Source organism: Falco biarmicus, chromosome 10 (assembly GCF_023638135.1).
Source record: "Falco biarmicus isolate bFalBia1 chromosome 10, bFalBia1.pri, whole genome shotgun sequence".
NCBI lineage: Eukaryota > Metazoa > Chordata > Aves > Falconiformes > Falconidae > Falco > Falco biarmicus.
The window spans coordinates 30349852-30368060 of record NC_079297.1 but is presented as its reverse complement, the minus strand read 5'-3'; the positions used below and the strand labels follow the sequence as shown (position 1 = coordinate 30368060).

At 40.2% G+C, this 18209-nt stretch overlaps 1 long non-coding RNA gene across 3 annotated transcripts in view; it reads right to left on the bottom strand.

The window, feature by feature from the left end:
* Nucleotides 1-18209, bottom strand: part of LOC130156427 (uncharacterized) — a 239331-nt gene that overhangs the window by 31194 nt on the left and 189928 nt on the right. For all 3 annotated transcript variants that reach the window (XR_008824418.1, XR_008824417.1, XR_008824419.1), the window contains one exon: nucleotides 4770-4851. This is a non-coding gene — a long non-coding RNA (uncharacterized LOC130156427). The remainder of the gene's footprint in view (nucleotides 1-4769; nucleotides 4852-18209) is intronic.

The window sequence follows — 18209 nt, the reverse complement described above, 5'->3', positions numbered from 1 at the left end:
CAATCCCTGCTGCTTCATTCTCAGGTTCTTCTTATATCAGGTCCCTGCCCTCAGGCAGCCTTCAGCTTTCCAAAAGCCAATTCCATACAAATAAAAATTGTGACCTGCAGCTAGAGGGTGAAGCTGAGTTTCCCCCTCGTGATTAATCTCTTCTTGGGTGGCTTTCAGAAAAAAAAAAAAGGAAAGAAAAAAAAAAGGGGGGGGGGGGAAGGAAAGAGAAAAACCATGCATGTTGCAGCCCTCTGAAAGAGTTTTCCTATTGAATGAGCCCAGTGCTCTGGAGCCAGCTTATCAAATGAAAGAATTCATTTTTTTTAACAGTGCCTTGTGTTGACATTGAGAAAATGAGCTATCAAACACTATGATTAAACTTCAGCTGCCATAATTGTCGTCCGAACAACTGCATGGTGGAACTGAAAAGCATTTTTTTAACCAGCTCTATATGGTTCACCAGTAATACTCAGTTTAAAAGGTTGTTGCTGCTAGCAAGAGAAACAAGGCTTGAAATTAACTTTTTCCAATCCATAGACAAAATTAAACATAGGTATTTGAGTCACACAAACAACAGGTAAATCAGATGTGCTTTAAATTTCATTTTAGTCATTTTATCTGCCAAGAGGTAGCTCCAGGGTATTAAAATATCTGAGCATTTTCTTGTTTCACTGCATTTGAGTGGATGGGTCCTGTCTTCTATTTTGAGAGAGAGAGACAGACAGACAAAAAGAATTGCAAGGAAGGATGGTTTAAATACTCAATTTGATGCAAGTGGGGGTGGAGGGAGGGGAATCTAGAGATTTGTGGAGTATTTTCCCTGCAACTAGAACTAAAGATTTGATATAAACAGGGGACAATCTAAAACACAATTGTCACACTGCATGCAGTTATTGCTCAGTCTCCTTTCTGGCCTGGATTAGTGCATTCATTCATTTGAGGCTTACAGGGATACTAAGTATTTTATATTACTAAGTAATGATATTTATTCTCAGCAACCTTTTTACATACATCCTCAAGAGACTACGGCTCATCAAGGAGGCTGGAGAAGTCCTTCAGGGAGGGTGGTTAGAGGCATGATAGGTGACACCCCCAGTGACCGCAGCCCTCTGGCCAAAAGTAATAGTTCGGGAAATGAGCTGTTGCACAATTAAATCTCTGCTTAAGATTATTTAAAAAAAAATCACGTTACAGGACAGATGACAGTGCAGTGAACATGAATGAAATAATGGTGGGGAATAACGGAGGGCAAGCTTAGGAGCATATAAACAGTTTAAATTGGAATATTTCCCTGCCATTTTCCTGAGCTTCCTGGGCATGAGTCTCTGCCCTCCTTCCTGAAGGAAAGGTGGCCAAGATGGGGTGGGGGAGGCACGTGTGCTGCAGCTGGGTCACAGGGGTGCAAATCAGGATGCAGATGAGCCTGTGCACATTTATCTTGGCTGAGGATCAGGCTTCAGCCTGGAAGGAAGAGCTTTCCCCAGGTAGACCTCAAACCCCTGTAACCAGCAGTGCCTAGCCCTAGCCCCAAGGGTCCATGGCACTGCACTGCCCCATCAAAACACCTCCATTCAGAAGTTCAGATTTCTTTTGTCAGTCCTTCCATCAAATTAACACTGCATTATTTTTTGAACCTAAATGTTTTTTTTCCCTGTTTCCACCCTACTCTACCTACTCAAGCAGGTGTTTTTGCAAAGTCAGTTACATAACCTGATCATCATTCTGTTTCCTGAACATATGGGAATAACATTTTGACATAACAATAACATTTTCATCATTTTTAGACTCTCTCACACTCTGAGCTTTACTTTACCCCTTTCCAAGAGTAAAGCTGACAATGTCTAGGGCTTGTTCAGGATACTCAGGGGTTTAGGCTGTTGCTTGCAAACAGATTTCATGATCTGAGCTGAGCACCTGGAGAAGCAATGAGGTGCAAGATGTCTTAGGCATGGGTAAGAGTTAGGAGCTGAACTGGAGAAGCAGGGACAGCTTCCAGAAAAACAAGTTTAGCGGCAGATCGGATGCTGTTGAGAAAAATAACACAGGTCTGCAAATCTAGGGAATGGTATCTACTCAATAAAAGAGAATTTGCACATGTAAAACTAATCCAAAGTCACCCAGATCTGTTACTCCCATGACTCACAACCCCTTATTTAGCAATCTAGTTCTAGGATTGTTCCCACCTGCCAGACTGCACACACTAAGTTATTATTGTAGGGTTGCTTATGCATGCTGAGCTGCATTCCCATGTTCACTGCTGTGGGGTCACTCAGACACGCTGGCTGGATCACGACTATTTTCAAGCATCCTGAGCTGCTGGAAATTATTCATTTATCATAAGCAACAGCAAAGATATTTGTGTGAGAAACAAAGACATGAAAAAGGTACTCCAAGCCAAATTTTGGGCCATGCTGCAAAGGCACTGGATAACCTATTATTCATTCATCATAAGCTTTGCAATATGAGGATGGTATAGTTATAATCAATTAAGAAAACAGAGTCTGACATTGCAATACTCTTAGCTTAAGAAAACCAAATAAAATATCACAGCTTGTTCAAAAAGCTTATTCTGAAATCTCAGTATAAATAAGATGTATAAACAGCCATTCTTTCAGGTAGCTTTTGGGTGAATTGTCTGATATATTTGCTGCTGCGCAGAAAGCTAAATTAGCTTTTAAGATGAGTCTTTCATAAAAGGCCTCGGAATTCTCTCTTATTCCTCATCTCCTACATTTGAAATGTTTTCATTTAAAGAATCCAGTCTACTGTTCCTATAATAAACTTAACATTAATCCTAAGATGAGCCTAATAGGATCACCTTTAGAAAAGGATGCAATTTTGATCTTATTCTCAGGAAATCTTATTGAGCACCATTGCAAATGAATTCCAGGCAGTATTGGAGATGTGGGGAAACATTGAGGCGATACACCTGAAAGTTGTTTTGGCTTTAGGTTGTTTTTTTGGCTAGACAAAAAATGTGAAGTTTGGACTAGCTGGGGAGGAGAAAGGGAACTCCTGGCCTCTCTGCACTTGGAAACTGTTCCTGAGGACATCAGCCTGCCAGGCTTTTCTCTAGGTGACAGAAGTGCTGGGCTTTAACTTGTACGCATTGTGCTAAAGCAGCAATAAAACTGTGACAAGCTGACAAAAGCAGGTCAATTCACAGCTCAGGCTGACACCACTTTTTCAGCTCATATTGGTCGATTACCAGTCAAATTTCAGGTACAGGAGAAAGAGTGGAAGAAAAAGGCAGTATTGAGACACATCAAGATATGGCCATCACAGCTCACTTAGGGACCCAGGCAGTTCCACCCCTTCTGCTCTCTTTTTTGGCAGCCCTCACCGCTGCAGGTATGCATGTGACAGCTCGTGGGAGAAGCCCCTGCAGACATCCACAAACCAGACACCTAAGTAACCCCCAAACCAGACATGAGCAGGAGCCTGCAGAGGAGACCCCCGGCAGACGATGTGCGGCTGGGAATACCAGGACCAGCTTCCCAAGATGGGGCTGTGGAGGGCCCGGTGCTCACAGCCTACCCAGGCACTGGTTAGGCTAAGGGTAATTAACATGTTCCCATGTATGTCAGTGCCTGAGGATCTCTCACATGTGGAGTTTCTTTGCTTTCATCCTTCCCCACAATCCCAAAGGAAGGCAACCATTCATATAACATAATATCTCTGCTTTTAAGCTGGCATGTTCATCCACTGATGCTTCTTTTTTCACCGTGTTCAAACTTCGGTTAAATTAATATTTTACAGTAAAAAACAAAAGCTAATCATATCATTACTGCATGAGAATAGCTGTGACTGACAACCCTTCTAAAAACACAAGCCCATGACTCAGTGCACACAGCACAATTTGTGAAGGGCAAAATGAAAACTGCCTGGAAAATAATTTCAAAGTAGAAGAGAAAAAAATGATACACAGTATAAGCGTTTAAGAGACAAGCAAAAACTTGCTAAACCCCCAAATACCATCTACTTCCCTGCTACAGGTTATTCAAAGGAAAGGAGGACACTGCATCCTCGCATTCAGATTTAACTACATTCCTATCTGTATTTTTATCTTTTTATCCAAATTTGTTTGCCCCACTTTTGCCATGCCGCCTACAGAGAAATTACTTGTATTCAGAGAGTATTTTTTCTTCTTTTGCATTATCAGAATCACCTGCTTGCCACAGCCTTATGAGCCCCCTCTTCTCAGAACTTCAGGGGTGATGGTGTTCAGGACCAGCCTTGGACGTCCAAGTCCTGCCTGGGTATTGCAGGCTTAACATCACAGAACCCCTTTCATAAATACACTTTCTGACTGGGAAACGTCTCACATACTATGGCTGCTGCTATAAAGTAATAACAAGTAAATCCAAGGAGCCTTTTGCCTTTTTAAGGGAAAAATATAACAAAACTCGCCTCAATTAAACAATAACTAAAACGCATAGTAGCTTCCTTCAGACAAGCCCAAAGCAAAGTTCAGAAAAGTAGCTTGCTTCATCCAAGGGACAAGAAATACTTACTCTTTCCCTGACTCATGCCATCAGTTCGATCATCAAACCTCTTTCTTTCACAATGAACAGGGGTTCAGGGATGGTTGTGGGAAATAAACCTTTGTATTAACCTGTTTTCTATACCAGATATCTGCACTGGCAGCAACAATAGTAAGAGAAAGGATTAACCTGCTTCCCACAAAGCTTTCAGTGGTGCTTATGCTGATGTTTCTACCACAATACCAAGCAAAATTAATCTCATCATTACAAAGAAAAGAGATAATCAGCACTTACATTGTCTTCTATCCCTTTCAGGAAAGCTGAAACAGGTCGAGTCACAGTCCTAGCAGGAGAGCCCAAGATATCTGGGAAGTACCTGAAATAAAATAGATGAAAAGTTCTCAGGAAGGCAGTTCAGGCTCCTTCTGGAGCTCCAGAGGCTGGGCAGAGAGAGAGCAAGCAACAGGTGCATCCATCAAGAGAAAATATAGTGATGGAGATACTGCGAGCTGGACATACAACTGAATCAGTGATACTTATTTTCTGAGTTCTGGGGATGAATTGTGATCACAAACAGTCCTTTCAATCCTACTTCGCAGGTACAAATGTAAGGTGAATCAGGTTTTATCTCATAGCTGAACAAACAGCTGAATCAGAGGAAAGTACTACAGACTTGGGTCCAAGTGCTGTGACGGTGTATGTAATTGCAGCTGTACTGGTTTTAACAGAATTCCACCTGTTTACATGAGCTGTTGTGTGTAGCTGTGCTTCTCCAAGTGGTTTTCCACGGTCAGGAGCTTATTAGGCATTCATAGTAATTGCAGCTGGTAGCATCGCCAACTCCTAATGCTGCCTGACACTCCCCAGTGATTCCAGTTGCTCTTAATTTCCCTAGATATTACTAATATTCAGGCTGCAATTGGTATCCTGGATATGTACCCCTTTGCTGAAATTGTCACCAAAACCAGATGCCCCTTCAAAGGATGAAATTAGAGAAAAATACACTGCTTTGCCTTTGTTCAATACATATATATCTTTCTTCTTCTTCTTTTTTTTTTATTTCAGTATATGTTTTTGTTTGGTTTCTACCACCTACTCGCAGTGTTACACTCTTTCCACTACAGAAATTTCGCAATTTAGCAGAAGGAGAAAAAGAGGGGATGTCCCACTGTTAAGACTGTGGGCCTTGCTGCCCACTGAAGAGGATCATGTATCGATCTGCTCCTTATCAATTCTCCTCACACTGGAAGGAGTCTGGGTCTTATCTTTCCAGTTGGGCTGGGTTCCCTCTCATTTGATCACTGGAGGAAAACCTAAATATGGCCAAGGGGTGGGACAAGAACATCTTGTCCAGGATTGTTGAGGACTGTGCAGTAAGGCACATCTCAACAGCAACAGGGTGTCAGGTTATGGCCCTTAGTAAATTATTCATCACCAATGATTCACTAAGCTGTGTTAATCAACAGACATTACAATATGTCTGTAAAAAGATTCTTGTGACTGGTTAGGTAGGAGCACTCCCCTAGCTTTGCAAAAGTGTTCTACAGTTCCTATATATTTGACTTCATCTTCAAGAGGAGAGGGTAAAAATAGACAGTCTGCTAAAACAGATTTTATTATAAATTATTATTCTATAAAGTAATTGGAGAGATTATTAGAGATGATGATTACTTTGTGATTCTATCTAGAGAAATTATACTCAAGGCCTGCCAGCCTGTTTGATGGGACTGCATTTATTCCCTCTTTTGGGAACCACCCAGTATAGTGTGTGTTTCAAGTCCCGAGGAAGATGCTAGGCAGATATATGCCTCACTAGCCACAAAACAGCCTGAACACCTTTTTATTTTGGACCAGACTTTCATGGTGTAAACTGACATAGCTCCACCGATGCAGAATTTCAGGCAGATTTGAAAAAGTGCCAGTTCCTGTCCCTTTATTCCAGTGGGGCTGTGCTTACATCCACCAAAGCTGTGGTGATTTGCTTTTAAACATGCATGAAGCATTATTTCCCAGAAATAGTTCCCTTTGACTTTGGGCCTTTCAAAATAAAGTATCCAAAACCCTCAAAAGGTAAAAGAAAACAGAAGGCTAGAAGACAAATGACTTAATTCAGTGATATTAGAGATAGACATAGTGATAAAAGGAAACTTCAAAAAGGCTTGAGTGGAATTTAAGATAAATACATTAATTAAGATATAGTTAACACAGTAATCTAAAATTTCCTGGAGACTTAATGAGTTTGGAGCCACTAAAGCTGCACTAAGCACAGGAGACATAATCAGAATCAGAACTGACACACAGCTCAAAACCATTTCAATTATCTCTTTCACTTACATTAGCCAAAAAGACAGTAAACAGTCAATAGGATATAAGAAGCATAGTCAGGCAATATCAATGGGCACCGACAAAGGCCAGGTCATACAGTATACTGAGACGAGAGCTTGACCTTTGGAATTGAAATACAGGCATTTTAAGCTCCAGTGGAATATATCAGAATGGCCTTTTTCAACTGAAATGCATAAAAGGTCAAGGGGAGGTCATAGTTGGCTTTGGGTTCATCAGCACGGAGCATATCCCAGCCCTTTCTTTATTTATTCTCATTTAAAAAAAAGGTTTTTCAAACCTCTCTGGCATGGCATAAATATTCATTCTCCAGAGCCAGATTTTCAGTTGGTGTAAAACAGGATAACTGCATTGAAATAAGGAACGTCTGCCAATTTATACCATCTCAGAATCTGGCCATCCTGTTCACATTCTTCTAAGATACAGAAATGGCAATTTTGAAACTTTTTCCTGGAGCAAATGCTTCCAACAATAATGATGCATGTTGAAATTTGAGACTTTGACATTTAAATTGTCTGGGGTTTTCTTTGAAAGGCATGGCAGGAGGTATCCTCCAGAAGAGCCAAGGAGAGAGTAAATACTGCAACAATCCAGTTTACTGTTTCTCTATGTGTTCACCCTTCAATAGCAGTTTTATGTCTTTTTCAATATTCCCACAATTCTTTTTAGACAGGCAAGAACTTTTCTGTTCCCTTATAAATTGCTTTGAAAATGGAGAAAGACGAAAAATAAAAGGGCCACTCACAAAGGACATTGCCACATTAACACAGCGAGGAGAGACCCCGTAGCCTGCAATAGGACTATGCATCCATAACAGGGCACCATTTTGCCTACCACACCTCACCAATTAATTACACAGAAACTAGATGAATATAGGGTGATCATCCAAAGTCAAATGAGAAGCCATCTTAATGAAACAAATATCCACAGTTACTTTATTTGAGGGTCAGTTAGTCTTTCTGAGGGAAAGAATGACATCACGTCCGACACTGTTCAGTGACTCTTTCCAAAGGATCACAAATTGCGTGCCTCACTGCCCAAACCCGGGTATTTCACATCCTACTTAGTGCACTAAGGTAATTTCTAAGATACTGGGAAAGAAAAAGTGCCTCCCTTTTTTAGGATAGAGAATTCATTTGAAAAAACAGAATAATATCAAATTTCTGCTGCCTTGGGTAACTATTTTTATCCTAAAATGGATAATAAAGAGGAGTTTTTATTTCTGTTTATTTTGTTTATGAAGAGTTTCAGATGACAGTATTAAACAATTTTCAGAGACTCTTGGGAAAAACAGCTCACCCCAGGTGGCATCGGTTTTCATGTGGCATTTCTTAGTCTTTATCCAATTTCACTTCTGTCCCTCAGCATGCAGGACAATCCACACAAAACAGTCAATATTTCTCCATATTGAGAGTCAATTCCAAGGAAGAAAATCTAATTTTATTTTTTATTTTATTTGTCTGTAATATGCTTATCCTTAAATGAACATTTTAGACACAGATTCCAAATTATGCATTCATTGGAAAGATTAACTCTGATTAACAAATTCATGCTAAACAACTGTGTTTAATTGGATTTTTTAAAGTAGCTAAATGTGAATGCTTCTCAGTACTTCTATGTGGAAAACAAAACAAAAAGTAATTTTAAAATATTTAATGAGGAACAAACTCTGTGCTGATGACCTATCGTCACTGGTGATGTAGCCTTCTTCCCTACATTCCCCTGCATGTAAAGTTCCCCTAATCTAGTCCTAATAATGGTTAAAGTTATCTGTCTAATCAAACTAATTAGCACTGGTGAACGGAGACATAATCATAATAGAAAGCAAATGCCAGTTTTACAAAACGAAAACGCCATATGTGCAGTAATTAGTGAACCACAGGCACTTTTTATAAATCATATTTATTAGTTCGTAAACAAATCAAATCCTAAATGAAATGAAAGTTACCATTAACAAACACCAATGAATAAACAGATACAATGACTAGCCCTGCTGGGTGCATTGTTCAAGAAGTTGTGTATGGGCACCTCCCTCTTCTGAAAGCTCCTTCAGAGGTGTCCAAGGTGGTTTACAGAGTACTTTGTGTCATCTTCTTTAAGTCACAGCATGGATGTATTAGCTGATCTAGGGAAGCTCCGGTTTGATCGGATGGGCTGTACTTGTCTGGAGACCAGATGGTCATAAATTAGGATATTCAGGTTACATCCATGACGAAAAAAATAGTACTGATAAGTACTCCACCGTGTTCTACAGTAGACCAGGTTTCACCAGAAATTTATTGTAGATTTTGTCACCTCACATAAATAATGATACAGTATGAAATACATTTAATGGCAATCCCCTCCACCCCACTCCAAAAATTGCCAAAACACATGAACCTGTGCTTGGCTTTAAAACCCAAATCACCTTCCTTTTACTGATGGTGGTCAGGTCATTCCTTAAAGGCAATTATAAGAAAAGACAAAAAAGGATTTGTAATGAGAACATTTTTGCAGGTTATAAATTCTCCTAAAACTCAGCTTAAAGGAGTTTCAATTACACACTGATCACTTCTTTCTCACTAAGCAGCTCAGTATGCGGCTGATAAAACCTAGCCAGCAGAGGTACACTTTCAGCTGGCTTCAGGCTGAACATACGTAGAGATATTTTACACCTCAGACACAGAGCTTAAATATATAGTATTGGAGAGACACGCAGCCCAAATATGTAGTATTGGAGGCTCAGATTGAAAAATCTGACTCGATACTCACAGGAAGACTTAGTGAAAATTAAGAAGGTTTGTAATAAATAGCACATATCATTACATATCTGATCACAATTTTCATGGCTTTCCTCTCCTGCAGAAAATACTGGCAGCAGAAAAATGTTGAATAGAGATATTTTTGGAGGTACAAAACCTCCTTCATTCCTCTAGCTGTTAAAATAATCTATAGGCTGAGACCTCTTCTTACATTAAGTGCTCTTGGATTTAACACATCTTGGCTATTTCCAAGCTTGGGGCAGAGACCAGCTTTCCTTTCTATGGTTTTGCTTGAAACACTGCAGAACTTGATCTTCTGGGTGTTCTTGAACCTTTTTGCTCTTGAGAAAATGGAGCCTTTGACTCCTACAGCTTCTGCCGACCAGATCGGACCATGAATTTTCCTAAGTCTGCAGATACTCAGATTTGAGTCTTAGCTTAGTCGCATCCTTCTTTTCGAGTTGATAGTATAATCTGGTGTGCAGCCTGTTTCTAAGCATTGCTTCACATGTACTCTGAGGTCATGGCATGATACGCGCTCAAATCCCCACTTTTCGAGGTGAGAACACAGCGTGAACTTGGGAAGTAGAAGTACAAACTGACTTTTCTGTAAGTGGTAAGTCATACTATTCCCTTTGGTGCTCATTTTGAAAACATTAATTAGAGTGGGTATTTAATATGACTCTCCTGTAGTATGTACGTAAATAGCTCAAACTAATCTTACCCCGCCCCAGCAATTCCAATGTATGCTGTAACAATGTCTGAGACATTAACAGTGAATTAATTATAATTGTGCAGTGGCGCCTGGCCACTTTGCTTTCTGTCTAGTTTATCTTTATTCTAGACTAAAGAAAACAACAATGAAAGAACAAACATGCAGTAAAATCTGTGCAAGAGATAGAAAGCAGAGTATCCCCATTTTGGTTCTCCTTTTGGCTATACCCCCTATCCGGGCGGGAAGCATGCTTTTTACATTAAAAAGTGTAACACCGAGAAAACAGACCCAAAGCTGCAAGCATGCTGTGCATTTAAATTTGATCCCTTTTTTGTTTGTTTATTTTCCTGTACTTCTTTGGATTGGAAAGGAAGCTTAAGAATTGCAGTGCAGAAACAAAGGCCATTTTCATTGTATATTTGGCCTGGTCAAGACTAAGAGGTAATATCAATACTGTGAAAAAGCCTAAGCAGGCACGTTTTTTTCCCAAAACAGCTGAAATGAATCCACACAAATCATCTGAATACCTGTGGATTTTCCAAAACAGAGCATTACCAACCATACATGGTCCAAAATAGCCACTCAATATTCCAAAAAAACCTATGCCATTGCCTTTAAAATTATTATATTTTAAAATAACAATAACACAGCATTCTTCCTTTGTTTTTCATCATCTGAGCTCTTTGGGCACTTTCATTTATTTACACATTCAAGCAAAGGCTTTCAGGAAATCTCTTCTTTCCAAGACCTGGAGCTGTAGAACCCTTCCCCAGTCTCTATCACAGGCTCTGGAATAAAATCACGAAAGGTTGACTACTGCAGAGCGCACTGATGCCTCCCAGCTCGGCCGGATGGCTGCGGTTGGCAGAATTGCCATGGTAGACAGCCCGCAGGGCCTCACAGGTTTTATCAATCTGGGGTGGGATTTTCACACTAGCTGGTAACAGCCAGAGCTAAGGTTAGTCCTAGCTGCATTGGAAGAACATGATTTCAAAACCCTTGCTCTCCCTTAAATAGGTGCGTTGAATCTGTTTGTCATGGAGCACAGGAGGGAGAGAAAGATCTCTGACATGCCAGAGAAAAGGAGGTGTGGGGAACCTTTGTGGAGAAAGTAGAAAAAAAGGGTCACTTGCACAAACACTCACTGGTTCTAGCCAGTCAAGCCCCTCCCTCCACAGCACTCAAATGTTATCAGCTCTCTATTTTACTGTTTCTGGAGAACAGTTTTAGCCTCTTTTCTGTGCAGAAGGTATAAAAAGCAACCTGAACTCCCACTGGAAGTGCAATTCCAGAAAAAAATTACAGGATACCCACCCAGTACTGCAATGCTAAAGGAGGACCAGCCCTGTTCCCGCTGAAGATTCAAGGGGGATTTGTTAGTGACTAACATGAGCTGGAACAGGGGAGATACCTGACTCTGCAATGACTACCAGAGGCAGTGAAAAAAACCCTGTTGATTTAAATAGCCATTAACTGTTTAACTAACTAAATAGGCTTTATGGCTGCTTCGCATTAAAGCTGGTAGATATGTGATCTGACCCCAGCATTGTAAACAGCAAGACAGAGCTTTAATTTGCTTATTCTTTGAAGACTGGCCTTTTAGTGTTCTAATAAAGCAGTAGTCTAATCTACACAGGATAAACTACAGTACGTTTTAAATAATGATACTGCATGGTTAAACAGCCATTGCTGTAGGAGGACAAAGACCAAAAAGATTAGTTCATACTAAATATTTCTCTTAAGCCATGCTGTTTTCCCCTCCTAATTTGGTTTCCTTACAACAAACTTTGCCTTCACAATTATTCCCTTGATTACTGTAAGAGTGCCAACATAATTTAGTATTTGGGGCTTGTACACAGAGTCTGGCAAAAACCTGACTCAAGCAAGTTTTGCTGCAGATTGGAGATTCGGCTTACTGCACAGAAAGCAGTTTTCTATTTGAAAACTATTAAAGTATATGAAGAGTAATTAAAAGCATCAATTAAGAATGTGAAATACAAATAATTTTATATTAGCCAGAAAACTTATTCTGACATACTAAAATGGATGCTTAAAAGAAACTGCAATGTAGGCTGCCACTTCTTCAGAGCTCTAAAATACTGCCAAGTGATGTCTAAATGTATCATTTGATGTGGTATTTATAGGAAATTAGTTTATTCTTACACTTTATATTAGTGTTATACACTGTCATAATGTTCATCTGTATGAAGATATCCAGAAGTGCCGCTGCTATGCTAACAGTTACACTTAATTCTGCAAACTAACTTGTCTTTCTATGTGTGTGAAAAAGATACAACCTGACATACCCTACACTCCAGTTTTCCCATGCCAAAAAAAAAAAAAGGGCAACAGCGATATCAGTTGCCCCCATGCTTTGACACATTTTTCTGAAATAATTGATTTTCACTGTGAAACAGTAACCATTTAACTGGTATTTCATCTTGAAGTTAATCTGTGAGAATTATGAATATATTTAATGGCTCTATGGCAGGAATTTCCTGTTTTACAAATGGTTGTGTAGTATTTTCCTATGAAGAGTCATTGCAGAGGGCTGGACTCCCTCGTTCTGCACAATTGCATTCAAAGAACACCAGATACACTTTGCACTGGTCTTTGGCAGAATGCAGCAAAGCACACAGTTCCTGCCATCTCACACACAATTGCTCAATAAGGCTATGAATGACGTTTTCATGGAAAATGAGAGTTAGAATAAACTTCAGTCAAACTAACCTTGCTCTTCTTTGCAAGTTGCTGCTATTAGTCTCAAATCTGATGCTCCATGTCAAGATGTTCTCTATTCATCACATTGCTGGCACCAACACACAATTCTGGGGAGGAGGAGGCACAAAAGAAAATTCTGGATCACTTCAGGCCAAAATGAGAATAACTTCTCCTAGCATGTGTGCACACACATATGCAGCATTGAGAGACAGAGCGAGCTGGTGTTGGGAAACGCAGGATACCAGTTGCCTTCTGGCACTCACCCTTTGTTAAGGTTCTGCTCAGCAAAATAAGTACTCTTCTGTTTGTCTTCAAAAACAAAGAATTCTTTATGGAAATGAAGTGGAGCAATTTCTTTTGTACCAAAAGACAAAACGGCAGTAGCCTGAACTATACATCAAAAAAGGAAGGTCACAATACAAAAAACGGACGCACTGAAGGATTGGCCCTGCAACATATGGCATCACATCCATGGAATAGTTCTAAGGATTTATCACCAACCGATATATAAAAGGGACAGTGAAGCTTTCCCTAAAGTTGTTAACAGTTGATCTTTCTCAGGGTAAGCTTTTTTGGTCCTCATGAATTAAGAAATTACTCAAGGAGGAAATATATACAAAGTGATCCCTCATATTGATGTGGCAGAACAAATGCTGGGGACTGCGTATCTCACCTACGAATGTTATATGAATACTTATATCCATGTTATATGGATACTATACAAGGAAAAATAATAAGTACTGTCTTTGCTTTTTAAGATAAAGGTACAATTTTTCAAGAACAAGAAGATGACATATAGCCCTGTCATCTGATCTAGTAACTGCACGATAACACCTTGTCCCAAGAAGACCTTGGGAACAGACTCAGGTTCAAAAGGCTGACTGTTCTTCAGACCCTTTCAGGAAGACACCAACACACACATCCCCTTGCCATGTGTCATGCCCTGCCCTCCACCCACAGTCAGCCATCTCAGAGGCTCAGGCCAAGGCAGGGGCTCTTGCCTGGGAGTGCAACCTCTCAGATGCCAGATAAAACACAATAAGCAGGAACGAGCAGCTGGTATGTACTCATTGGTGACTTGTTGAATCCAAGCAGGGGCATGAAAAGAGGAATTAGGGATAAGAATGGCCTGAGAAAAGTAGTATCTTCAGAACTCCAGTAGAACTGAGGAGTACAGCTGACTTGGAATACTGTATTTTGGGCACCAAGAGATTTGGGGTCTTCACCAAAGAAATATGCCATTGCATCGAGGCAGACCAATAATTTCAGGTAAGTTACAGCAAACACATCCTGAAAAGCCAGTTGGATAAGCCTCAATTCAAAGATACTGTAACATGCTTCTTTATAGCTCACTTTCCCTCTGCACCTACCTGTGCAGGTAGGCACCTACCTATTCCTCATTTTTGATTACATGATCATGCTCACCTTGAAAAGCCTTATTCTCACTTGCTGAGTTTAACCCTTTATGATTCCTGCTGTAGCTATGTAACAAGATAATGTGACATATCTTTCTGGAAGAAAATGGAGCTATAAAAAGGGATGGTTTATCCCTTTGTAAGCTCACAAAGTGAACAATCTAAATTGTGAACCCAAATCCTAACCCACCCCTACTCAAAGTGTGGTAGCAGCAGGTAAAGTCCTCATCTACCTCCCTTGCAAATTACAGTCAATTGTATTAAAATACATTTTAGAAACACATACGCTGGATCACCTGAAGAACAGCAGTCTCAGCTCACTTGTATTTTTAAGCAAGATACGACCGTAAATCTTCCATCCAGAAGAGTAATGTGTTAACCCACTGTGCCACCTAATCCCTAAGAGTCTCATTTTGATTGTACAAAAATAATTTAGGGATCTAACAGTTTAAAACTGTCTTTTCTGGTGCCTAAGTGCTTCATTTTAATAGATATTAGCTGTTAAAGATACTCATTTTAACAAGGACATTTACTGCTTTAACCATTCTATCATAGAGCACAAGTGCATCACTTTGCAGGATAGTACTGTTTAAAAAATAATCTACCTGCTTTAATGCATATTGGAGTGTATTAGTTGATGTTGAATTAGGTCATTTTAACCCTTCAGCTTTTTTCAGGAGCATGAATACATTTCAGACCTTTTTAGTTCTGAATGTTGAATTAGAAGATTTTTCCACACAATTATAATATTCACTTACATCTCCCCTTCCATTTAAATTTCTTTCCATTAATTCCTTTCAATTAATTAAGCCTCACAACATCACCACAAAGAGTTTAAGAGCTACCATTCCCCAATTTGGGGTTGCAGGCATAATCCATTCGAGATGGATGGAAAAACTCCTACTGTTTTGAAGCAGGCCGAAGAACTAGGCTTTTTCATAACACAGAAAAGACTCCCATCAATTTACAAGGGAACTGGGTTGGGAAACAGGTGACTGAATCAAAGCCACATACCGCCACACGGAATCATAAACCTTCTGAGAGATCCCAGATGCACAGATTCCTGTGCATCTGTAACCACAGACCCACCCTTCTTTTGAAACAAAATCATGAGACAGCAGATGATGAAGAAAGTGTCAACGGGCTGTATAAACATGCACTGGAAATCTAAGAAGCTGATTCCTCCTTTGTTGCTGAAGGCAGAAGAATTGCCATGCTAGATCAAACAGCAAATCCAATTAACACAGTATCTCCTCTTTCATAGTGGCCAGCTCTTAGGAAAGAATATAAGAATTACGTTACGCCATCCACTCTTCTCAAAACTAAAAATTTAAACACCTTCCTGAGCCAGATCTCGTATCCAGACCAAGTACCTTTAAACAACCTTGCAGCCTTTTCTGTTTTGTCTCCACTACAGCTTGAAATGGAGGGTTTGGAAAACAAATGAGGGTACGGGGCTCCCTGAGCAAGGTGGAGCCTCGGCCCTACATAGAAGTGAGCACTGTCCATCAGTGACTGGAGGTCAGCCTCTCCCTACATGCTGTAGAGATAATCCATGGGGATTGATGCTGTCTCTCTGGGAGCGACTGGCGCAGGGCATTATGCTTCTGTGCGAGGCTGTGCCTCTCCATTTCCCACTGAATTCTTGCAGGTAGGGGAGTCGCTGCCATCCCCAGTGGCAGAAGTCCAGCCCAGTGAGAGACCTCAAGGAAGCTTGTGGAAGCTGAAAGGTTGTCTTCGCCCAAAAGCCCAATGGTACCCACACACTGAAGCAGGTTGCTGTTGAGCTGCTGACTGGAGGCATCTCACATGACTTCAAAGCAGTGGAGCTCACCACTATTTGCAGACAAGTTGGGCAGCCATTCGCCAATAACGTGTCCAGAGGGGCCTGGATGAAACAAGGAAGAGGCAGCACGCAGGGCTGCATGCGTTCCAGACTTCTGCTTGCATCTCTTTGAGATGAGTGATGAAAACTACTTCAGAGAGCTCCTGAAACCTGGTTATGTCACCAATTTACACAGTGGAATAAATATTTTCTGTTTACTACTCTTTGCTTGATAATTTGTACAATTCTCCTTGCTTTCCCAGCTGCCGCTGAGCAATAAGTAGCTATTTTTAGAGAACTAATCACTGTGACTCCACACTATTTCTTTTGAGTTGTAAAAACTCATTTACCCTTGCTTAATTTTACACAGTGTGTTGTGTATATATTGTCAGAGATCTTATTTTCCAGTGGGCATTACTTTGATCATATTGCCATTGAATTTCTCTGCCATTTTAGTTACCCACTAATGGGAATGTCACACTCATTAGGTAACAGGACATCATCCTTCCACAGCTTCTCGTAGCTTGTACTTGACTCTCTTCCTATATGATCACATTCTGTAGATTTTAATGGCTGCAGTGTTCGAGATTTTACTGCATTGCTTAGGACTCAGGAGAAAGACATCTCTCTGGATGGGGTGTATTCTCTGCAGGTGTAAAGTTTGATAAAGGTGTCCGTGTTTTTTGAATATTGCATGTTATGTCTGAACTACCTTATGAGGAACACAGCATAAATGGTGATTTAAATACAGGTGTCTGAAAACTATCAGATTAATAGCTAAAACCAGTCTTCTATCAGTCTGTCTAGCACATTGAGTTTCTTCAGAGATTGTTATGCTTTTTCAGGGGAGCAAGAGAAAGTAGGCAGGACCACAGAGCACATCAGATATATTATTGCTTAGTAACTAGAGGTTAATAAAGCCATTTTCCAGATACAGAATTAAGAAGAGATTAAAAAGTCATCTTCTTATCCTGAAAATGATGTAACACTGTGTGCAAAATTCAAGGTTTGACACAAGGGTACAATAACACATGAAAAGATAATATGTCAAGACCACCTCAGGAAAGAGTTTCTTGTTATAGGAGCACATGCTTCATTTTATCACTTGCTAAAGCACCTCTTCTTTTCTGAATAGCAACAGATTTAAGTGTCTGATGTAGTCTCCTGAATAAGACGTTCTAATGCCAATTTAGTTCAATTCATTGGGTCTGAGGCTGCTTACCTGAAACAAGATACCGACACATTTGCATGTAATAAATGACAGCTTGAGCGTCTGCAGAGTAAAATGCTGGCCTGCTGATAGGATGCAATTAAGACAAAAAGAACCCGGGGATACTTCTTCCTCCAGCAGACCATGCAAAACTAAACAGGAAATGGGCTCAGATTTCCACCAGAAAGCTGAGTATCGCACCAGCTAACATCCATTAGTATTCACAGGGGTTTAGCAAGCTCAGAGCTCTCTGCAAGGGGTGCTGGGCACCCACGGGTGAAGCTGGATAAAAGAGGTAGTATCCTCCTATGGAGCACAGAAGAGTTGCTCCTAGGAGCCACCATTTCCTTTGTGAACTGGAATTAATTATCCAAATGGGTCACGTAGGACAACAATAAAACCATGAACAAAATAACATGCAAACAAATGGAAAATTAAAAACTAGAAATGTACCATCATAGAGTTCTCTGGGTGTGTTTGTGAATATGTTATGTATGAAGTTCTGAAGACTAGATATAAAATTTGTTAGGTAATTAAAACAGGCTATAATTGAAAGAACTTTATGCTACAAAAAATAGCACATGCTACAAAAATTGCAGGGCCATCACTCTGGGTGTATTAAACTATTGACAAAGTGCCTGAAGCACCAGCTTTTGGATTAATAACTTTGCGTAGGCTTGTTTCAGACACAAGGTGTGACGGCTGGGTTGTTGTCCTAAGGAGCTGATAACAGGCAACACACTTTGAATTTCCCTGTACTTCAT